The sequence below is a fragment of the Dinoponera quadriceps genome, unplaced genomic scaffold (genome assembly GCF_001313825.1).
Source record: "Dinoponera quadriceps isolate SergipeBrazil2010 unplaced genomic scaffold, ASM131382v1 scaffold37, whole genome shotgun sequence".
Classification (NCBI taxonomy): Eukaryota; Metazoa; Arthropoda; class Insecta; order Hymenoptera; family Formicidae; genus Dinoponera; species Dinoponera quadriceps.
In genome coordinates this window covers 323,699-340,804 of record NW_014554446.1, presented here as the reverse complement: position 1 = coordinate 340,804, position 17,106 = coordinate 323,699, and the positions used below count along the sequence as shown (strand labels likewise).

The following is a 17,106-nucleotide window of genomic DNA, read 5'->3' as shown; positions in this document are numbered from 1 at the left end:
CTCTCTCTCTCTCTCTCTCTCTCTCTCTCTCTCTCTCTCTCTTCTCACCGACGATACCCGTTCATCTTTACTTCGTACATTGAGAAAAGAACTTAGTGATAAGTACTATATATATAAGTAAAATTTGATTAACACAAGCCGAATATTTGACTACAGCTAAATAATTTAATGTTCCTGTATTAAATTTGTAATAAACGGAACTACAGTACTGTACGTACACTATACGAAATTAAATTATTTGATTCAATTATTTGAATCAAATATTTGGCCGGTATTAACAAAATTTTGGTTATTAATTTTAGTTTACTTTGCTTATTATCGCAAGTCCGTTTTTCAGTGTACGACGAACATCCGCCGCAAAACACCGCGGAATATCGCCCGATCGCTTCCGCCAGGCTTCTTTTTAACGAATGTTGAATTAACGAGCCATTCATTTTTAACGGGCTCGTCGGGAACACAGGGAGAGACCTAACCTGGACTGTCGGCGCGCGGAACGGATGTCGATGTGAAATAAGAGTAATCGCGTCGTTTAAAGGCCGCTCAGGAACGGCGTCCCACTCCTTCCCTTTGCCTTCCCCTTTATCTCTCCCTCGTACGCGCGTATTCCGCGGTTATTCGCTTATCAAATTTGTCCTTCATAAAGTTTACCGTGCTGTCGCCTCAAGCTGCGCGGAAAAAGTTTCACACAGTACTTATTGATTTATCAAATTCTCCCGCGCGACCCGCGCCGCCGAATAACAGTAATAACGCTAATGGACGTTCGCGTTATTATTATGGAAATCAGTGTCGTGGGGGGGGAGACGGAGGGAGACGGCGAGCATCTTCTGTCGTTCAACGGAATCGCCGTATCCGCCGTCGCCGCCCACTTGTTTTCCCGGGGTATTAAGTAATATCGAGCGTCGTTAGACTTGCCACGCGAAATGATGTTCACCGTTAGCGCTCGCGCGCTCTAACGAGCCGTAGGAAACCAGCTTTCCTGTTCGCTCCATTTATGCGATATAATATATCTAATATTCTTAGAAAGTTTTTTTTTTTTTTTTAATATATATGACTGCATAATTGCCCGATGGAGTAATCGTGACCGGCGAAACCATCCCTGCGACAACTGCTGCTGCGATATTAGCGGTGGTGTTGCTACTACGATTTTTTCGTTAGAACGAAAAACACAGCCGGTCTCAAAAGTGACTATAATTTTAGCGGGATTAATAATTTTTTTTCTTTCTCCGCGGACGGTGATCGGAATTCTCCCGCGGAAAAAAAGAGAGAGAAATAGAACGGAGAGAGAGAGAGAGCCCTTTCGCGGCTGTCGACAAATTCGTTTTGAAGCGAACATTTATTCGTCGGCGTGAAGCGAAAACGTTATTACCTCGCGTAATATTTTAATACGAGTCATTAACGGTTTTTCCCTCGTATTTTGTCGTCGGGCGACGATTTTCTGACGATGTTAGTCACTTTAATTACTTTTCGCCGTTTCCGATGTTTTTTTTTTTTATTCGTCTCTTTTCTCTCTCCACCATCGCCACCACCACCACCACATACAGTGATATCCGCGCGGATATCCGCTGGAATTTTTGAACCGTCCGACCGGGGAATATTTTCCCTCCCGGTCGGACGGTTTTAATCTTCATACGTCCGCCGAAAACGAGTAGATCGATCTCGACTTATGTAAATTCGCGTGACAAACGTCGCAGATGGAACAAGGGGCAAAGCGAAAAACTCAATAACGCCGGCAGATGCATAATGGATTCCACGTTGAACTTGGGACGAGAGACGTTTTTGTAACGGGGGAGAGAGAGAGAGAGAGAGAGAGAGAGAGAGAGAGAGAGAGAGGAGAGAAAGAGCGAGAGATTCAAATGGGAGACTAATAGAATAATCCACGGTCTAACGCCTAACGGTCGATAGTAAAAATAGGATAAAGTCTTGTTCTTTATTTAATTTCGTGCTGGCCCTGACGCGGAGAGACGAAAGGAAAAGAGAGGGGGGGGGGGAATCTGATTGCGATTTAAATTCAGATTTCCCAAGTTAATTCTATTTTATTCGGAATTAATAAGTAATCCGCACGGAATTGGTAATTCCGATTGTGTTATACACGGCGATGCTCTGTCTTCCTCTGCTCTCTCTCTCTCTCTCTCTCTCTCTCTCTCTCTCTCTCTCCCTCTTTTTTCCTCTCTTTCTCGTGTACATATGAAACGAATAAATAATAGTCCACCGCCATCGTGGTGGCGGTGATGGTGATGGTATCGGTCGAATAAAAGTCCACGTATCGTCTCGTGTCGACTGAAAATAACTAGCGCCGATGATCAATCAATCGTTTGCCCCGGGTAAACATTTGGAAAGAGAGGGAGAGAGAGCACCGGGCTGTAATAGGAATAGCACTCGATCGATCTTGTTGCTGCTGGAACGATTCGGAGGTTATAAATATCCACCCGATACTCTGGCGGCGGCGGGCGGAAAAGTCGGGGGAAATAAAACTATGTTGCAGTCGCGAGTGCATCGTTTTATTTACCGGCGTCACGCGTGCACGCAACACACAAACGCACATACTCGCGAGCGCATAATAGTAATGTATTTAATATGACGCGACAATTCGCGCGTATACGTGTGTTTTACCCGCCGAATACTTATATATTGTATTTTTTCCATGGATTTTTCCCCACTTTTAGGATTATTGATGGTGCTGCTTTATTTCTCCCTTTTCTCGGCGTATATTCCCCCTTGATATCTCCCTGCACGCTTTGTTCATTAATTTATTTAATCGCTCGATGTAAAACGCAATCCACATTTCGAGCGATAATAACCCCCGCGCGCTCTCGTTGTCGCCGTTGATCTCCGAATTGTTTGCGAACCCTGTGAGAGAGCCTTGTTTTGTTTCATTGCGTTTCATTCATTTCTCCTCTGTCACCGCGGACGGAGAGAGAGGTCGAATTTGTCGCGCGAGACGCAATCACACGCGGAAGAGGGAAGAGAGAGGGAGAGAGGGAGGGATAGAAAAAAAGAGGGGAGCAAACAAACGAAAATTAAAACTCGCCGCACACGCGTATCGCCGGGAGCGTTTATCGTAACGTCGCATCGAAACGTTGCAATTGTCATGCCGCGGCATTTTTAGCCGGTAACGAGCGAGGGCGATTAGAATAAGCGGCGGTGTAAATAGCCGTAATTGGACTGGCGGCGGCGGGCTTATTAAAAGCATATCGACGGTTAAAATAGCGGTATAACTCGATAACGATCGCGATTCGCGAAGTAATGCAGATTAATTTATCCGGGGTTCAAGCTTTCATGCTCGTTAGCATATGTTCCGTAAGCTTAACGATCGCCGCGAGTTTTACGACTTGTGTGCGCGCGCGCGCGCGCGCGTCGCTAGGTTGAATTGCTAATTCGACCGTGGCGCGCATGTTGCGTGCGGCGTTGATAAATATTTCCAACATTTCAAGACTGTGCGCGCACGCAACAGCACACACGTCCGAAGTCTGAAAAGTAGAGTTTCTTCGATTTTGCCCGTTTATTGCCTCGACGGAAAAGTGTATGTACTTTTAATTGGCTCGTTTTCATCCGCTCTGTCTGGCCGCCGAGCGGCTGAAAATGCGCCTTCGATGAGAGGGGACGCGCCTTGAATAAATTGTGTGTGAAACACGAACCGGCTGCCGTGGATAAGTTGAAAGCTACCGAGCGGATTTTCATGACGATACACATACGATGATTGCGAGTGCGGAGCGGCTCCGCAAATTATTCCAGCGCGCGCTAAACTTTCATATTGAATTTTACATCGCACATCGCGTAATGTGTGTGTGTGTGTGTGTGTGTAATTATACTAATTACACACTAAGCCGTTTTAAAAGTCCACCGTCCTCTTTAAACTGCAAATGCTGCGAGCCATTTTGACTTATCGGGCGACGTTTTCCCGCGGCCTTTGACCGAGGCTCGTTTAACCATCTTTTACAATTTGCTGTGCGCATAAAACGAATTCGTTTGCAATTGCGTTCCGACGCTGAAGCTCTTCTCCTTACTCTCGCGACGCGCTGTGCCGCGCGATCTGAAGGTTCGCGACTGAGACTCTCTTGCTCTTTTTCCCTTTCTCCCCCTCATTTTTACACCCTGCATAATAATGCGCCGCGACATAATGCGATATAATAATGCATCGCGGCTTGACTCGCACGTGAGATAAAGCTGACGTGGAATGATATTAAAGCTCTAAATTCCGGGAGAGAAAAACGTGCGCGCGTTACAGCGGAATAATTCATTTCGCTGCGCGGACGAGCGTGATTAATTATAATTTCGCTAATAGATAATCTCTCATGAGGAAGTTCCCCCTCTCTCCCCTCGAGCTATCGTCGCATGCTTCGACGACGGTTTCGTCGTAAATACGAGCCACGACGATCGGCGGAAATTATAAAGGAGCTCCGCACGCTATGTACGTATACACACGCGAGCGCGCATATTTCGCTCGCTCGCTTCGTTTGCATTCGTGACAAAACGCGCGGCAAGCGCGTGCGATGCAAACGTGAATGTAAATTCCGTAAACTCGAACGAACGAATGTTTAAACGTACGTACGTACCCGGGGGGAATTTTCTGCCGGATATTAGCATTCGTAAACTGAAAAAGGACGCGCCGTACCAGCTCCGCCAGGATATACTCGTATTGTAGCGAAATGCCCGAAGTATGGGAAACTATCTTTACGGATATAGTCGATATGACAGAGGAAAATCGCGATACTTTTACCTCGATGAAATTCAGAACGTTTCCGGTATCCAACAGGGGGATCTATCTTCCGAGAATGATTAAAAGAACACATACACACGCGCGCGTAAATTCTTCCGTTGTGGGTACGGACGCGTTGCGGAAACTCGTTGAGAAGGAAAAAAGAGGAGGATGGCCTCCCTGCCACCGACTGTACGTACTGTACGTAACTTCCACAGCATCAGATTAAAAGATAGTTGAATAAACTGCTAATTAATTGCTATAACAATTTAATTAATTAGTCTAACATCCGGCTAATTGCTGTAATATATAATTAATTGCCGCTGCATATAATTAATTGCTGTTATGTATATATAGTCTCGCTTTAGTACGAGTATATATATATATATATATATCGCGGTCGCGTGATACGATACGATATATATATTGTTTAATGAAAATTCTTTCCGTGTGTATATATTAGGAGGTTTCAAGGAAAAAAAAAGGGAAAACGCAAAAAAGGGGAAAACGAACAAAACTTATCACTTTCGTTCTACGTTGTTAAATACCTCGGAGTTCTTTCTGTCTATTTATTTCATACGAATTTCACGATCACACATATTTCTCATGAAACAGATCAAAGTTCCGTTTGCTCCGCTAGCGTGCGTGCGACACATACGCGAGGAGATATTCCGACCGAGCGGCCGCATGCGGAGGCGGATTATTAGATTCAGCCGAATTCTCGAGCGGCGTTCGAACGCACCACCACGCGGCCGCACGCAACACCGTGCGTACACACTCGCACATGCCGTGCGGTGAGCTCCGCGCACACAAAAGCGCGTGCTTCGCGCGCGCGCAACCGCACATACGTACACAGACACGTGTGTGCGCGTACTCGCGCCCGTACGCACACCTGCTCGCTGGCACAACACGGGTAAGGTAGCTTGTCAGACAGGTATTATATGTAATGCCGCGGTCGTGGTTGTCGTCGGGTTAAAACTACATCGTGACTCCCCGGCTCTTTCACCTCCCCTCCCTCCCTCTTTCCCTCTCTCTCTCTTGCCTTCATACTCTTCGTCTTTCCTCGTCCTCATTCTACCTTTTTGCCCTCTTCTATCTTCTTTTCCTCTCTGTCTCCTCCTCTCTCTCTCTCTCTTTCTTTTTCTTTTTCCCTTCTTGTTCTTTTCTTCTTACCTCGGCAACGCCGAAGGTCTACTTTATGATCGTTCCCTCGGAGGCGAGCCGAACGAGTAGCTGTTCCTCACCGCTGGATTCCCCCTTCGAAGCGAGGATAAATGAAGGGCCCATTATCCGAGAGGAGCCGAACGCGCTTCCACGTCAAAACTGAGAAATGGACTTCCGAAGTTTTTCCCCGGCGCGGCGGCGGCGAAAAATGCTCGCTCGCTCGCTCACTCGCCGCTTCGCGGCGGTAATTTGTACGATCTCCTAATGTGAAGTTTAATCCACTTAATATAAACGACTACCAGACTCGAAGATGTAAGTACCTCGAGCTCGGGGAAATGAGTTAAGCGCCGCCAGCTACCGCTCACACGGAAGCCGTCCAAAAGCTCCGCACGCGCACACACACCACGTCGTTCTTCTCTCTTTCTCTCTCTCTCTCTGTTTTTTTTCCGTAACAAGCCGCGCTACTAAATTTTCATGCCTTATGAAACGTTACGCGGAAAAGAGCACGTTGAGATAAAACGAAGTGCACGGTGTTATCAAGACCAACGAGCAGATACACCAAACGTTACACGAGAACAGAATTACTTTCGATCGCAGATTTACTCCGACTTCGTTCTGTCATCGATGGTTATATAAGGAAGAAAGAAGAGTATATTTGCACTCTGAGATAAAACCCTTTGAGCTTAAAGTATATTTTAAAAACAGTAACCGTTGCCAATATCTTAATCTCTAGAACAGAACAAAGAGGAAAACAAAAAAATGTCTCTTTATACGGTAAATCTACGACTTCGAAAACACGAACAAAGCTCAGTAAGCCCGCATCGCTCTAAGAGAGTTTTATATCATATTATTAGCTGTATTAATTAAGACTACTTAATACTGTAATGATATAATGGGCAATACTATGATAGGCATGTATATAGTTATAAGCATGTTGCATGCCGCAACGACCATAGGCACATGCATAAGATAGGAAGATCGACTAAGTGTCGTCAGTCAACTCTCGCTGCTTGATGTTGAGGAAATGGAGCCTAAGCGCTCGCCTGAAATTCAGTATAGATGTGATGTTAACGAGTTCATCAGGCAGTGAGTTCTAGGGATAAACAGCTTGGACCGTAAATGAACGTTTGTACATTTCGGTACGACAGGCCGGAACAACTACCTTGTCACTTGAGACACGTATAATTCTGAGTGTAGGAGGCAGGAAATTAATGAACTCATATAGGTAGAAAATCGGAGCTCGGGAAGAGTCAAGATACCGAATAAAAGGCAGGCTGGGATTGTATAAACGTCTATGTTCGATAGAGAGCAATTATTTCCTGTAGACGAGTGGAGATAATATGACTGTCCCATTAAAGATTATGAAAAACTAAGATTATGAATAAATCTTACACAGGAATTAAGAGCTCTCTGCAACTTATCGTGTAGTTCACACGTAAAATCACAATATACTGCTGATAGTCACTGAGACTGTCACTGATTGTCACTGAGAGTAAAATAAAAGTACGAATGTCCGGACATGTACCTAACTTTGGAAATTCTTGTTGTTTTGGTCTTTAAATACGAATATTCAAACTTTCAATATAAAATATGTATATATATATATATATATATATATATATATATATATATATATATATACAAATATTTTATATTAAAAAATTAAACATTCGTATTTCAAGATCAAAATAATAAGAATGTTCACAGTTAGGTACATATCCACATTGGTACTTTTATCTCAATACACAAAAAGAGAGATACAGAGAGACGGAGAGAAAAAGAGAAACAAGTTGAGAGACGGTGGGTTACATTGAACGAAATGTGCCTTCCGGGATGCATGAAAGCCCGATCGAGTGACGAGGTGTTAACGATCGCCGAAGTGTCCGGCGCCTTTTTCCTTCTCTTATCCTTCCTTCTCTTTTTCCCTCCTTGACCGATACTGGAAGAATAAGCGACACGGCGTAGCTAGACTCGAGGGGGAATTCGTAAATGGCCGTCCATAATGGCAGATTAGGAAGTCCATAAATTCGTCGAATTCCCAATTGAATGGCCGACCAATCTGTCCGAACCTGCCATCCGCTCGAGTTTTATTACTTTCGTCGTTCGCCGCACTGATCCCTCCTTCTTTTCGCTCTCTCTCCTTCTACCCCCCGTGTATCCCCCGAGCTCCTCCTCTCATCCCCATAATTCTTCCTTGCCTCTTCATCCTTTTCACCCCCTCCTTTTCTCCCTCTTCATTCGCCGTCTCACTCATTCGCCCGGTTCCGACCGACTCGCTCCGTTCTCTTCCACCTCTTTTCATCTCCTTGTTACTCCTCTCCTCGTTTACTCCTCTTCCCGGACTCCCTCTCGCGCTTCGACTCTCGCGAGACACGAGAAAAAAACGAGAGCGGGAGAACTCTACCAGAGCGTGTTATGTCGGCGGGAGAAATAAAACAGCGACGGAATCTCGAGCACGTCTGTTCTGGTTTCGCGGCTGCCTCTTCGCGCCGGCTCTCGCGCTCTTATGGTCGAATTTATCGGTATACGCGCCACGTCTCCCATGCCCCCTTTCCTTTCGCTTCCGTTCCGTGCCTTCTAATAATCCCAACACGTGGGGATCGTAATAATATTATACGGCCGATTGAACAGTCTTCGAAAATTGCCGAGATTTGTAAGGCAGCTGGTACGTAGATTGCCAGATTTTTAGTAACAATATTAAGAGAGATCCCTACATAAGTTTATTATTCACTGGCAAAAATACTTTCCTATAACTTTATTTAATAATCTAAGTAATAAATGTTAATTTTGAACGAAATTTAAGAGAAATATATATTCACGCAGTATTGCAAACACGGAGATATAATCTATTTCTTATTTTCCTCATTAATGCTTGATTTATATGTCAGTTAAGCTAATAGAAGTGCAAACATAATAGAAAGTAATATATAAATATTTAAATATGTATATATGTACATATATCGCAGATATTAGTATAAATTGTAAATTTCCTGTGGTTATATTTTCAAAACAAAATGTTCAATAATTCGGAAATATTTGTATAATACCTCTATATTAGTCCTTGATGTCACAGTAGTTTTTCATTAAAATACTAAATGTAGTTTAAAAGAAATTAAAAGTAGAAGTTAAAAATAGGACATTAACCTCAAGGAATATATAAAATGTGAATGTAAAATGAATGTGTAATTTTAGTTGCAAATATCTCAGCCTTGGAATGATCAATCGTTTTCTAACTTTACAGACATATAGATGGTATTTCCATCGACATGCAGCTAAAATTCGAAAGGATTCATAAAAAAATAGTTTGCCGGACCAGTTACCTTAAATTAGAATTCCGTTGCGAAGGAGGTCTTTGAAAATTAATCGAAGAACAAGATCTCGCGTCTTCTTTCGCCGGCTAACCGTTTGTCTTCGGCCGTCAATTGCTCGAGAATCGCGGCTGCGACGTACTCGTCGAGGGGAAAATCGATTTCAAGTCGTGTGAAGAATTACCCACGGGGGAAAGTTCTCTCCCTCTCTCTCTCTCTCTCTCTCTCTCTCCCTCTTCTTTCTCGCAGGATCCATACTTCAAACTTACATTGTCGCGCTTAACTAGACATGTCGTCGACTCGCTCAGAATTTGAGGCGCGTTACGATCCCCCGAGAAATTTTCCCAGGAAACGGCCGATTAAGGCGAGCAATTTCTTTCGCGTGCACGCGAGTCACGTGCTCGCGGCAATTACGCAAGGCATTCGACACGCGTGGATAAGCAAACGAAGTCAACAACGGCGACGACGACGACAACCCGCCGCGTCGCGAGCGCTCGATCGGCGCAGATTTGCATCTCCGCTTTATACAAACACGGCGCATTAATAATTCCGCGAAGCTAACAGGTTAATCTCCGGCAATAAATGTCATACGCGCGAATGTGTAATTATGCGTGCGTGCGTGCGTGCGTGTGTAACTAATGACCGAGATCGGCCGACAGAAGTACTCGCGCTAAACCGCCGATAACTCATAATGCTCGGCTTCTGTTGCGGATATGACTGCGAGTCCCAGGTGAAATTCCCGTGGAATTCCGGCTTTCTCAAGGAAAAGGAACATGAAGAAACAACTAATAAAGCCCCGGACATTTGTCCCTCGGAGTACCGATATTAAAAGACGTGAGAAGGGTTGTCATGAAAAACATCGAAAGAAAAATAAACTTGACAGATATGACATGTCATTTTTTTAAGAGCTAACGCTTCATTTTACAAGGAGGTTCGCTCACCAAGCAACGTATTTTCAATGGCGCACATTGAGACGTTTTCCATAAATTTACTATTTATCGAGCAAAATTACGTTTCTGTATATTTATTTCACTATTTAAATAATAAATGCCAACTTAAAACGAAGCTAAGGTAAATATATACATACGGTATTACAGATATAAAGATGTTATTATTTTGTATTTTTTTTTTTGTTAATTCGATTAACTTTTGTATTATGTATATATTATAGTTTTATATTATATTTGTTCAAATATTCTAAAACCTCCTTAAAGGCCATCGTTTTATTTTTGAAATAATTATTACGCGCAGAAATATAAGCCGTTGCGATTCGCCAGGTATAAATTCACCAGTCGATTTGTCCATATTTGCCGAGGCGGAAAATTTGCCGTTTTCTCGAGAAATCAGCGCGCGAAGGTAAAGAATATGTCGCTAAAGGACACCTTCCGCTCACACTTCGAGACACTGTATGTATGTGTGTGTGTACAACAGCGGAACATTACGCGAGATTGTGTGGGCGACACACACAGAGCCGCCAACACAATTACACGTATCCTCGAGAGCGAGGTGTGTATCGTAAAGGCGTCTATCTCCCATCGGACCTGGTTTTGTCGATGTCAGGGTAGTTTAGTTGGATCACAGAGACGTTGATGAAAGGATGCTTGTCGGAGACGCGATGGGGCGGGCACGAGGGAGACGGGAAAGGACGAGCCGATGCGCGCGCGCGGAGGAGGGACAAGAGTCTCTCTCTCTCTCTTCCCTTAGAGGGAAGCTAGAGTTATACAGCTTGTTATCGATCTTCGAACATCTCTCGCTTCACCTCGACGGAATCCTGCTCTTGCTCCTTCTTATGCCTCCACCTCTTCCTCCGCCTCCTCCTCTTGTTCCTTCTGCTTCTCCTCTCCTCTTATAGCCCGTCCTTTCTTTCACGTTTCTACAGGGTGTCACGCTTCCTCCCGGGTCACAAGCTCTTTGAAGGGATTTCGCGAGAATTTGCTCCTTAACGAAATTTGACTCGGCGAGATATCGTCGCTGACGGAGGGATGGATTTTTAACCAAGTTTTTACTTCGTAAGTAGTTTATACGTTCTTTGTGTCGACGGTCTCGTTTAGTTGATTCGACCGAAACTCGCGCGCAAAAGCGACGTCAAGTAAATCTTTCCATTGGAATTGATGAAATTAAATCGAGAGTCGATCGCGAGAGAGAGAGAGAGAGAGAGAGATGTTTCTCGAAGTGCACGCGACGTTCTCGAAAAGGAGGCACGACGGAAATATTCCAATTGAATTCGCATAAATTTTACCTCGTGCTCACCGGATCGTACGACGCGATTAACATTGATGTTTGCCGTTCTGAGTCAGTCGGTCGCGAAACTTTCGAGACACAAGTCGCAGCTGCGACAACATGCGGAATAACACACGACTTCTGGGACACACCGTGTATCTCCCTCTTTCAGGAGGATCTTGAGCACAGCTCGGAGGTCCCTCCTCTCCCGCTGACTCTGTTCTCGGGCTCTTTCAAGCCGAAAGGAAATCCACTTATTTCCAGACTGATCTCGGTAGATGTTGTCTCTGCGGGCGACCGCCATTCGGCGAGGACAAATAATGCTGTCCTGTGATTTCACGTTTCGCTTCGCCAGCTGCACNCACTGCCACTGCTCCCTTCCCCCCCTCCCCCTCCCCCTTCCCCTCTTCGCTTCGTTCTGCGGGCGCTATCGAGCGCGATATCGGCGAAATAACCAGCTGCGCTGCGCGCGGAAATTATTAATTCCACTCGGGCATTTTTAACGCTACTCCGGACATATTTATATAAATATTTTCGTTGCCGAAATATTCGTTATACGAGAACGAAACGTGTCATCGTCGGCGGTCGATGCGGCGGCAACCGTGTGCGCCCTTGCGCCGCATAAAATGATTATTTTTCTCGTTCGCATACAATCGCTCGCGTGGGATCTGCTGCCCCGTCCCTGACAAATAACCCCCGGCCGGTCCGGCATTGTTATTTCTGTTTTCTTCGCGTTCGCCGGGTGATTTATCAAAGTCGAGTTAGTATCGCGGGGATATCACGTACGCTCTCGAAGCCTGACACTTTTCCCCTATCGGTACGTCGATAAATGAGACGACGAGCGTGGCCCACCTCGGCCGGCTCTCGCGAGAGAGCAGCCCGGCGAGCTTTCGAACATCGGTGAAATCCGCTCTCGTCGTATCCGAAACGCGATTTCCCGGGGCGCGATATTTTCGCGATCGCAACGTTCCACCACCCAGTCACTCGAGTCACTTTTTCCTTGACAAGTCGCTGAAAAATTCACCGTCGTTTAAAATGGATCGCTGTAGTCGCGTTTTTCCCGAGCTTCCGTTAAATTTGCAAAATATGGACGTTCTATATACATTCTTGCCGATATATTCTTGCCGTCTCTCTCGATAAAACTGCTCCGGAAGCGTACTTGTATTTATTGTCCATGTTCTTGGTCTTTCCTTGTTGTGAATTTTCAAATCGTACTATGAAGAGAACTAAACGAGTTGTATGTTAAGTTGTCCGAAGATAAACTCGTGGGTCTATCCTGTAACTTCCAACGACGATATCGTTGTAGTCGTTTTATCATTACGCGTGATGATATACGGTCAAGAAAAGCTGCGTCACGACGACGTAACGATAGCGACGCTGTCGTTAATAGTTACAAAGTACAAACACTGGGAAGATAAGGGTGTTATCTTTTTGCTGAAATAATTTTAGTTACTGTAAGAATTTAACAGAAAATATCACTTTGAGTTACTATTTTGATGTTGGGGAGGTTACTTTCGTTACCTGTTCTACCAAAAGCAGTGACTACTTTTCCACTTTTTTTGTTTCGATGACCGGATGGCAGCGCTGCGTTCGTGGTCACCTCTCAGCGGGCGAATTACGTCGCTTGATTTCGCGTGACGACTGATAGAACCGCGTAAAAACGAGAGAGAGAGAGAGGGAGAGAGAATAAAAGAAGTGCACGACAAAGAAGGCTGCAAAGAACTTCATAGTCCGAGGTATTGCGATAATCCCGACGGTATCGACTGAGAGAGAAATATTATATTAACTCGCCGTTTTGCGCGGAACGCAAGTCTCTTCCTTGCGGCTCCTCCTCTTCATCTGGCTCGCCCTCCTCGATCCGGCTTCCTCCGACCGTGGTCGCAAATCTCCCGCTTCGGGAGAGGTTCCTTTTATCATCCGCCGGCTTTCAGGAAGAGGAAACCCGATGGCGCGACGTCGTCTACTCGGCCGCGAGAGAGTGAACGGACGAGCGAGCGGGAACAAATAACGCTGGATGTGACTTCACGTACTTCTTCGCGAACAGCTGCCGGGTGACCGCAATCTCTTCGGGACGGATCACGCGCGATTCGTTTATCTTGGCGGATTCTATCAGCTCTAAAGAACCCGACAGAGAGCATGACAGTCGGAGATGGATCCGCTTGCGAAGTTGCACTTGCGGGAAAGTGTCTTCGATCGACAAATGTCGCGACAAAATTATACATGATCTACATATTGATTTTGATTCGTATCTTCACTTGAAAAGATGGATACACGGCAAAAAGTACCTGACAATAAACAAATGTATTTGAGTTGAAGAAAGCAGAATTTCTGGCTCTTATGGACCAGATTCGATTTTTGTAATCAGAAATTCTGTTCCCTTCAACTTAAATCGGGGTTTTTTATTCGTTGTCACGTACATTCAACCAAACTTTATTTTTCGTGTAAAAATTTCGAAATTATGCGAACTGCAATCGAGTCAAATTGAATAGAAATCACGTTAGGTCGACAATTTGACGTAAGAATTCGAACTATAAAATTCTAGTGTCAAAATTAAAAGTCTTAAAATTTCTAAGTTGAAATGTAGTTCAAATGTAGTGTTTATGATTTCGATCTTTCAAGTATTGAGAAGTTGATCTAATTGCACAGTACGAATAATTCCGTCCGGCTGAAAAATTAAGTAAATCAGACGATATCGACTCTTCGATGTTCTCACGATTGCGATTGAAAAGCTCTGTGAAAGCGATCGCTCCTTCCTTGTCTTCCCCTTCTTCCCGAAAATCTCTTCGCGATGTCGCGACGCGCTCATTTTTACGCGTGATCCGAGAGCCTCGGCGTTCAAAGCGAAATGTTCATCGACGTGAGGCCGAGTGACGTCTCTCCAGGTTATTAGCGGCTAATTAGTCACTTACCCGGCACTCGGCCGCCGTCAGGGTCTACGTGAAAAGAGAGGGAAAAAAGGGCGAAAGAGTAGCGGGAGGGGCGCGCAAACGGACGGGATGAAAAGGCGTGTGACGAGGGTGAGATGCGCGGATTCATCATCATCCCTCGCGCCGGTGCTCGCCCATACGTTTATCTTTCGCGGTAAATGGGAATGACGTCGACGCGAGGGGACGACTCAATCAACCAAAATGCCCCGAGGTTTCTCGCGCGGCGAAAAAGAGAGAGAGAGAGAGAGAGAGAGAGGTAGAGAAAGGGCGAAAGGATGAGGGCATGCCGCGGGGTGAGAAAGAAAAAAACGAGACATCTCGTTTCGTTCTCGAGACAAGAGGAAAAAAGAGAGTGAGAGAGAGGGGGGGGAGGGGGGCAGATAGAAGATAGGAGGAGAGAACACGATGTGCCTGACAGATGGAGGAGAAACACGGTGTCATGTGGCTTTTAGGGACTTGGTCGCCTTGAAACTTCCGGTGTTTTTATTGTCCTCTTTGTCCGCCTCTATTTTCTCCCCGACCGCCGCGCTCGCTGCTTTATTTCGGTCTCGATTCACGTCGGTCCGCGTGAAGGGAGAAAGCCCGCAGATGCAAACCACGAGCTTCGTTACGGCTGTCCCACTTCCCCCTTCTGATTTTCGTTCTCTGACGGAGATATTTATTTTTAAACGGATATCTCGTGAAGATCGCGCCCTCCCGATGAAGAGGGGACTAATCGCTCTGATGAAAACGAGACACCCTCCCCAAGTCGGACTTTTGACTCCATATTGCCCATGCAAATTCCGAAGGTTCTATTGAGAATCTTGAGATCCAATGCTATAATACAGACCTACTATTATTGTCCTATTTCAATGCTAAAAATGTTTATTTACTACCGCTCTTTTCTATGTTGAGATTTGAGAACAGACTCGTTCATCATTATTCAATTACTTCGTTAGAATATGTGAGGTAAGAATATTAAATAATTAATACGAATAAATATATATACATAATGAGATTAACGTGTATAGGTAACAAACTCGCTTCATAATCTCTTTATCTCCTTCTTTTATATTGGCATTGAATGTTTCGATAAGATTCAGAGATTCAGAACGAATGAAGGGGAGGAAGCACCTTATCCTTATAAGAACAGTTATTTGCCCAATAATGCTGTGTATTAATGGAGGTTTAAATTTAGATTCGGTACAATAATAAGACTAGAGGGAAATGAAAAGAAGGCTTTGGCGAATTCAGTGTGAGATTTGCGGCCCAGGGAGAATTATTGGAGAGGCAAATCAGCTCTCGCGACTTGCATCAGTTTCTAAATTTCGACTTGGGCGTATCTCCTTATTCTAAGTCCGCCAAACGCCCGTTACAAGTTGGAAACGTTCTGTGTAATGGATGATTCGACATACCGAACATACTGAAAATTATCGTATGACGTATCTCTGGCTACCTCGTGGCGTCCTGCGTCCTTCGTTCTGACGTCCCGATGTAGTATCCTGCTCCTGACTGCTTCGGATACTCCATCGTGGCGCTGACACTGACACTCGCGTAGATACGATCGGAAAACGCGTGTTAATGAACGCGATGCCGACGAGAGAATCCGATGAAATATTTGTCGAGAACCGATGGAAATGACTAACTCCGATGCACGTGCTTCGGGGTACATGCGTCGTTCGCGTCGGCTTTCTACGTAATGACTACTCGGTCGCGGAAAAAAAGTACGCGACGTACGAAATTTCCAAAATAAACTACGCGGTAGCCGGCGTCGGCCGATGTAAGCAGTCGGAGAGGTCGCCGTAAAAACACACCGCATACCGGATCTTCCAGATGGTCTGAATTATCGAGACTGTCGTAAAAGTGCTCGAGTCGAAATTTCGAAAATAATCCGAGTCTCACGAGTGCTGATTTATACCTTTAATAATGTTCCGCGGGCTTTCAAGTTTCATCTCAAATCTGCCAACGCCTTCTGTTCACTTCTGTCTGTTGGCTTGTTATTGTACCAAATATAAATCTCTATTGGAGTTCCCGAGCACACAAACCTGCCTATCTTCATTGTCTTTGCAACCCCTTCCATTTTACCTTTTTTAAATCTCCAAATCTTCGTGGAAATTTCCAACGCCAATGAAAAGTGACAGATAACGAAGGGATAAAGTTTGTTGTATTTACCCATTAATCCCATTATTCCCAGTATTAATTGTTGATTGTGTTAATTTAATATTTGCTCATTGCGCATACTCTATCTGCGGTTAAATAAATTACATAACCAACAAATCACGCGATCCACGTCGCTTTGTATCCGCGAATATCGCCATTTCCCGTTTCACGAGGAGGGGCTTCTCGTTTCTCTCGGAATTCCTCGGCCTCTCGAACTCGATACAATTGAAGCCCCCTCTCAGCTCGGAAAAATCGCGCGAGCCGCCCCAGCGCATCGGATGTACGTTTTCTCTCTCACGTTCGCGGATCACGTCGACTACTTCGCGCACTACTACTACCCCGCGCGCTCTCTCCAAGGCTTTGACATTTAAATCTGACGCGGCACCCCGTGGAGGCGATTCGATTTACGTCGCGTCGACTCTTCCCATTACGCGAACGCGAAAGTAATTTAGCCGCGCGCCCCGTGGAACACGGGAGTTTCACGGAGCGAGCGAGCGAACACCTGCGGCATCATCGTCGGAATCACCTGCGAAACACCGTATTTTCTTGCTGCACGTGTGCGGGGCGGCGGGTCTCCGACCGCTCTCGAGACCGCGTATTTTCAATTAGCGGCGTTGATCGTGCAAGAACGAAACACCCGGGAATGGAGAAG

At 45.2% G+C, this 17,106-nt stretch overlaps 1 protein-coding gene across 1 annotated transcript in view; it reads left to right on the top strand.

Annotated features, from left to right (window-relative positions):
* LOC106748752 (zinc finger protein 608) overlaps positions 1–17,106 on the top strand; it is a 162,583-nt gene that overhangs the window by 129,269 nt on the left and 16,208 nt on the right. The gene's annotated exons all lie outside the window — the stretch shown is intronic.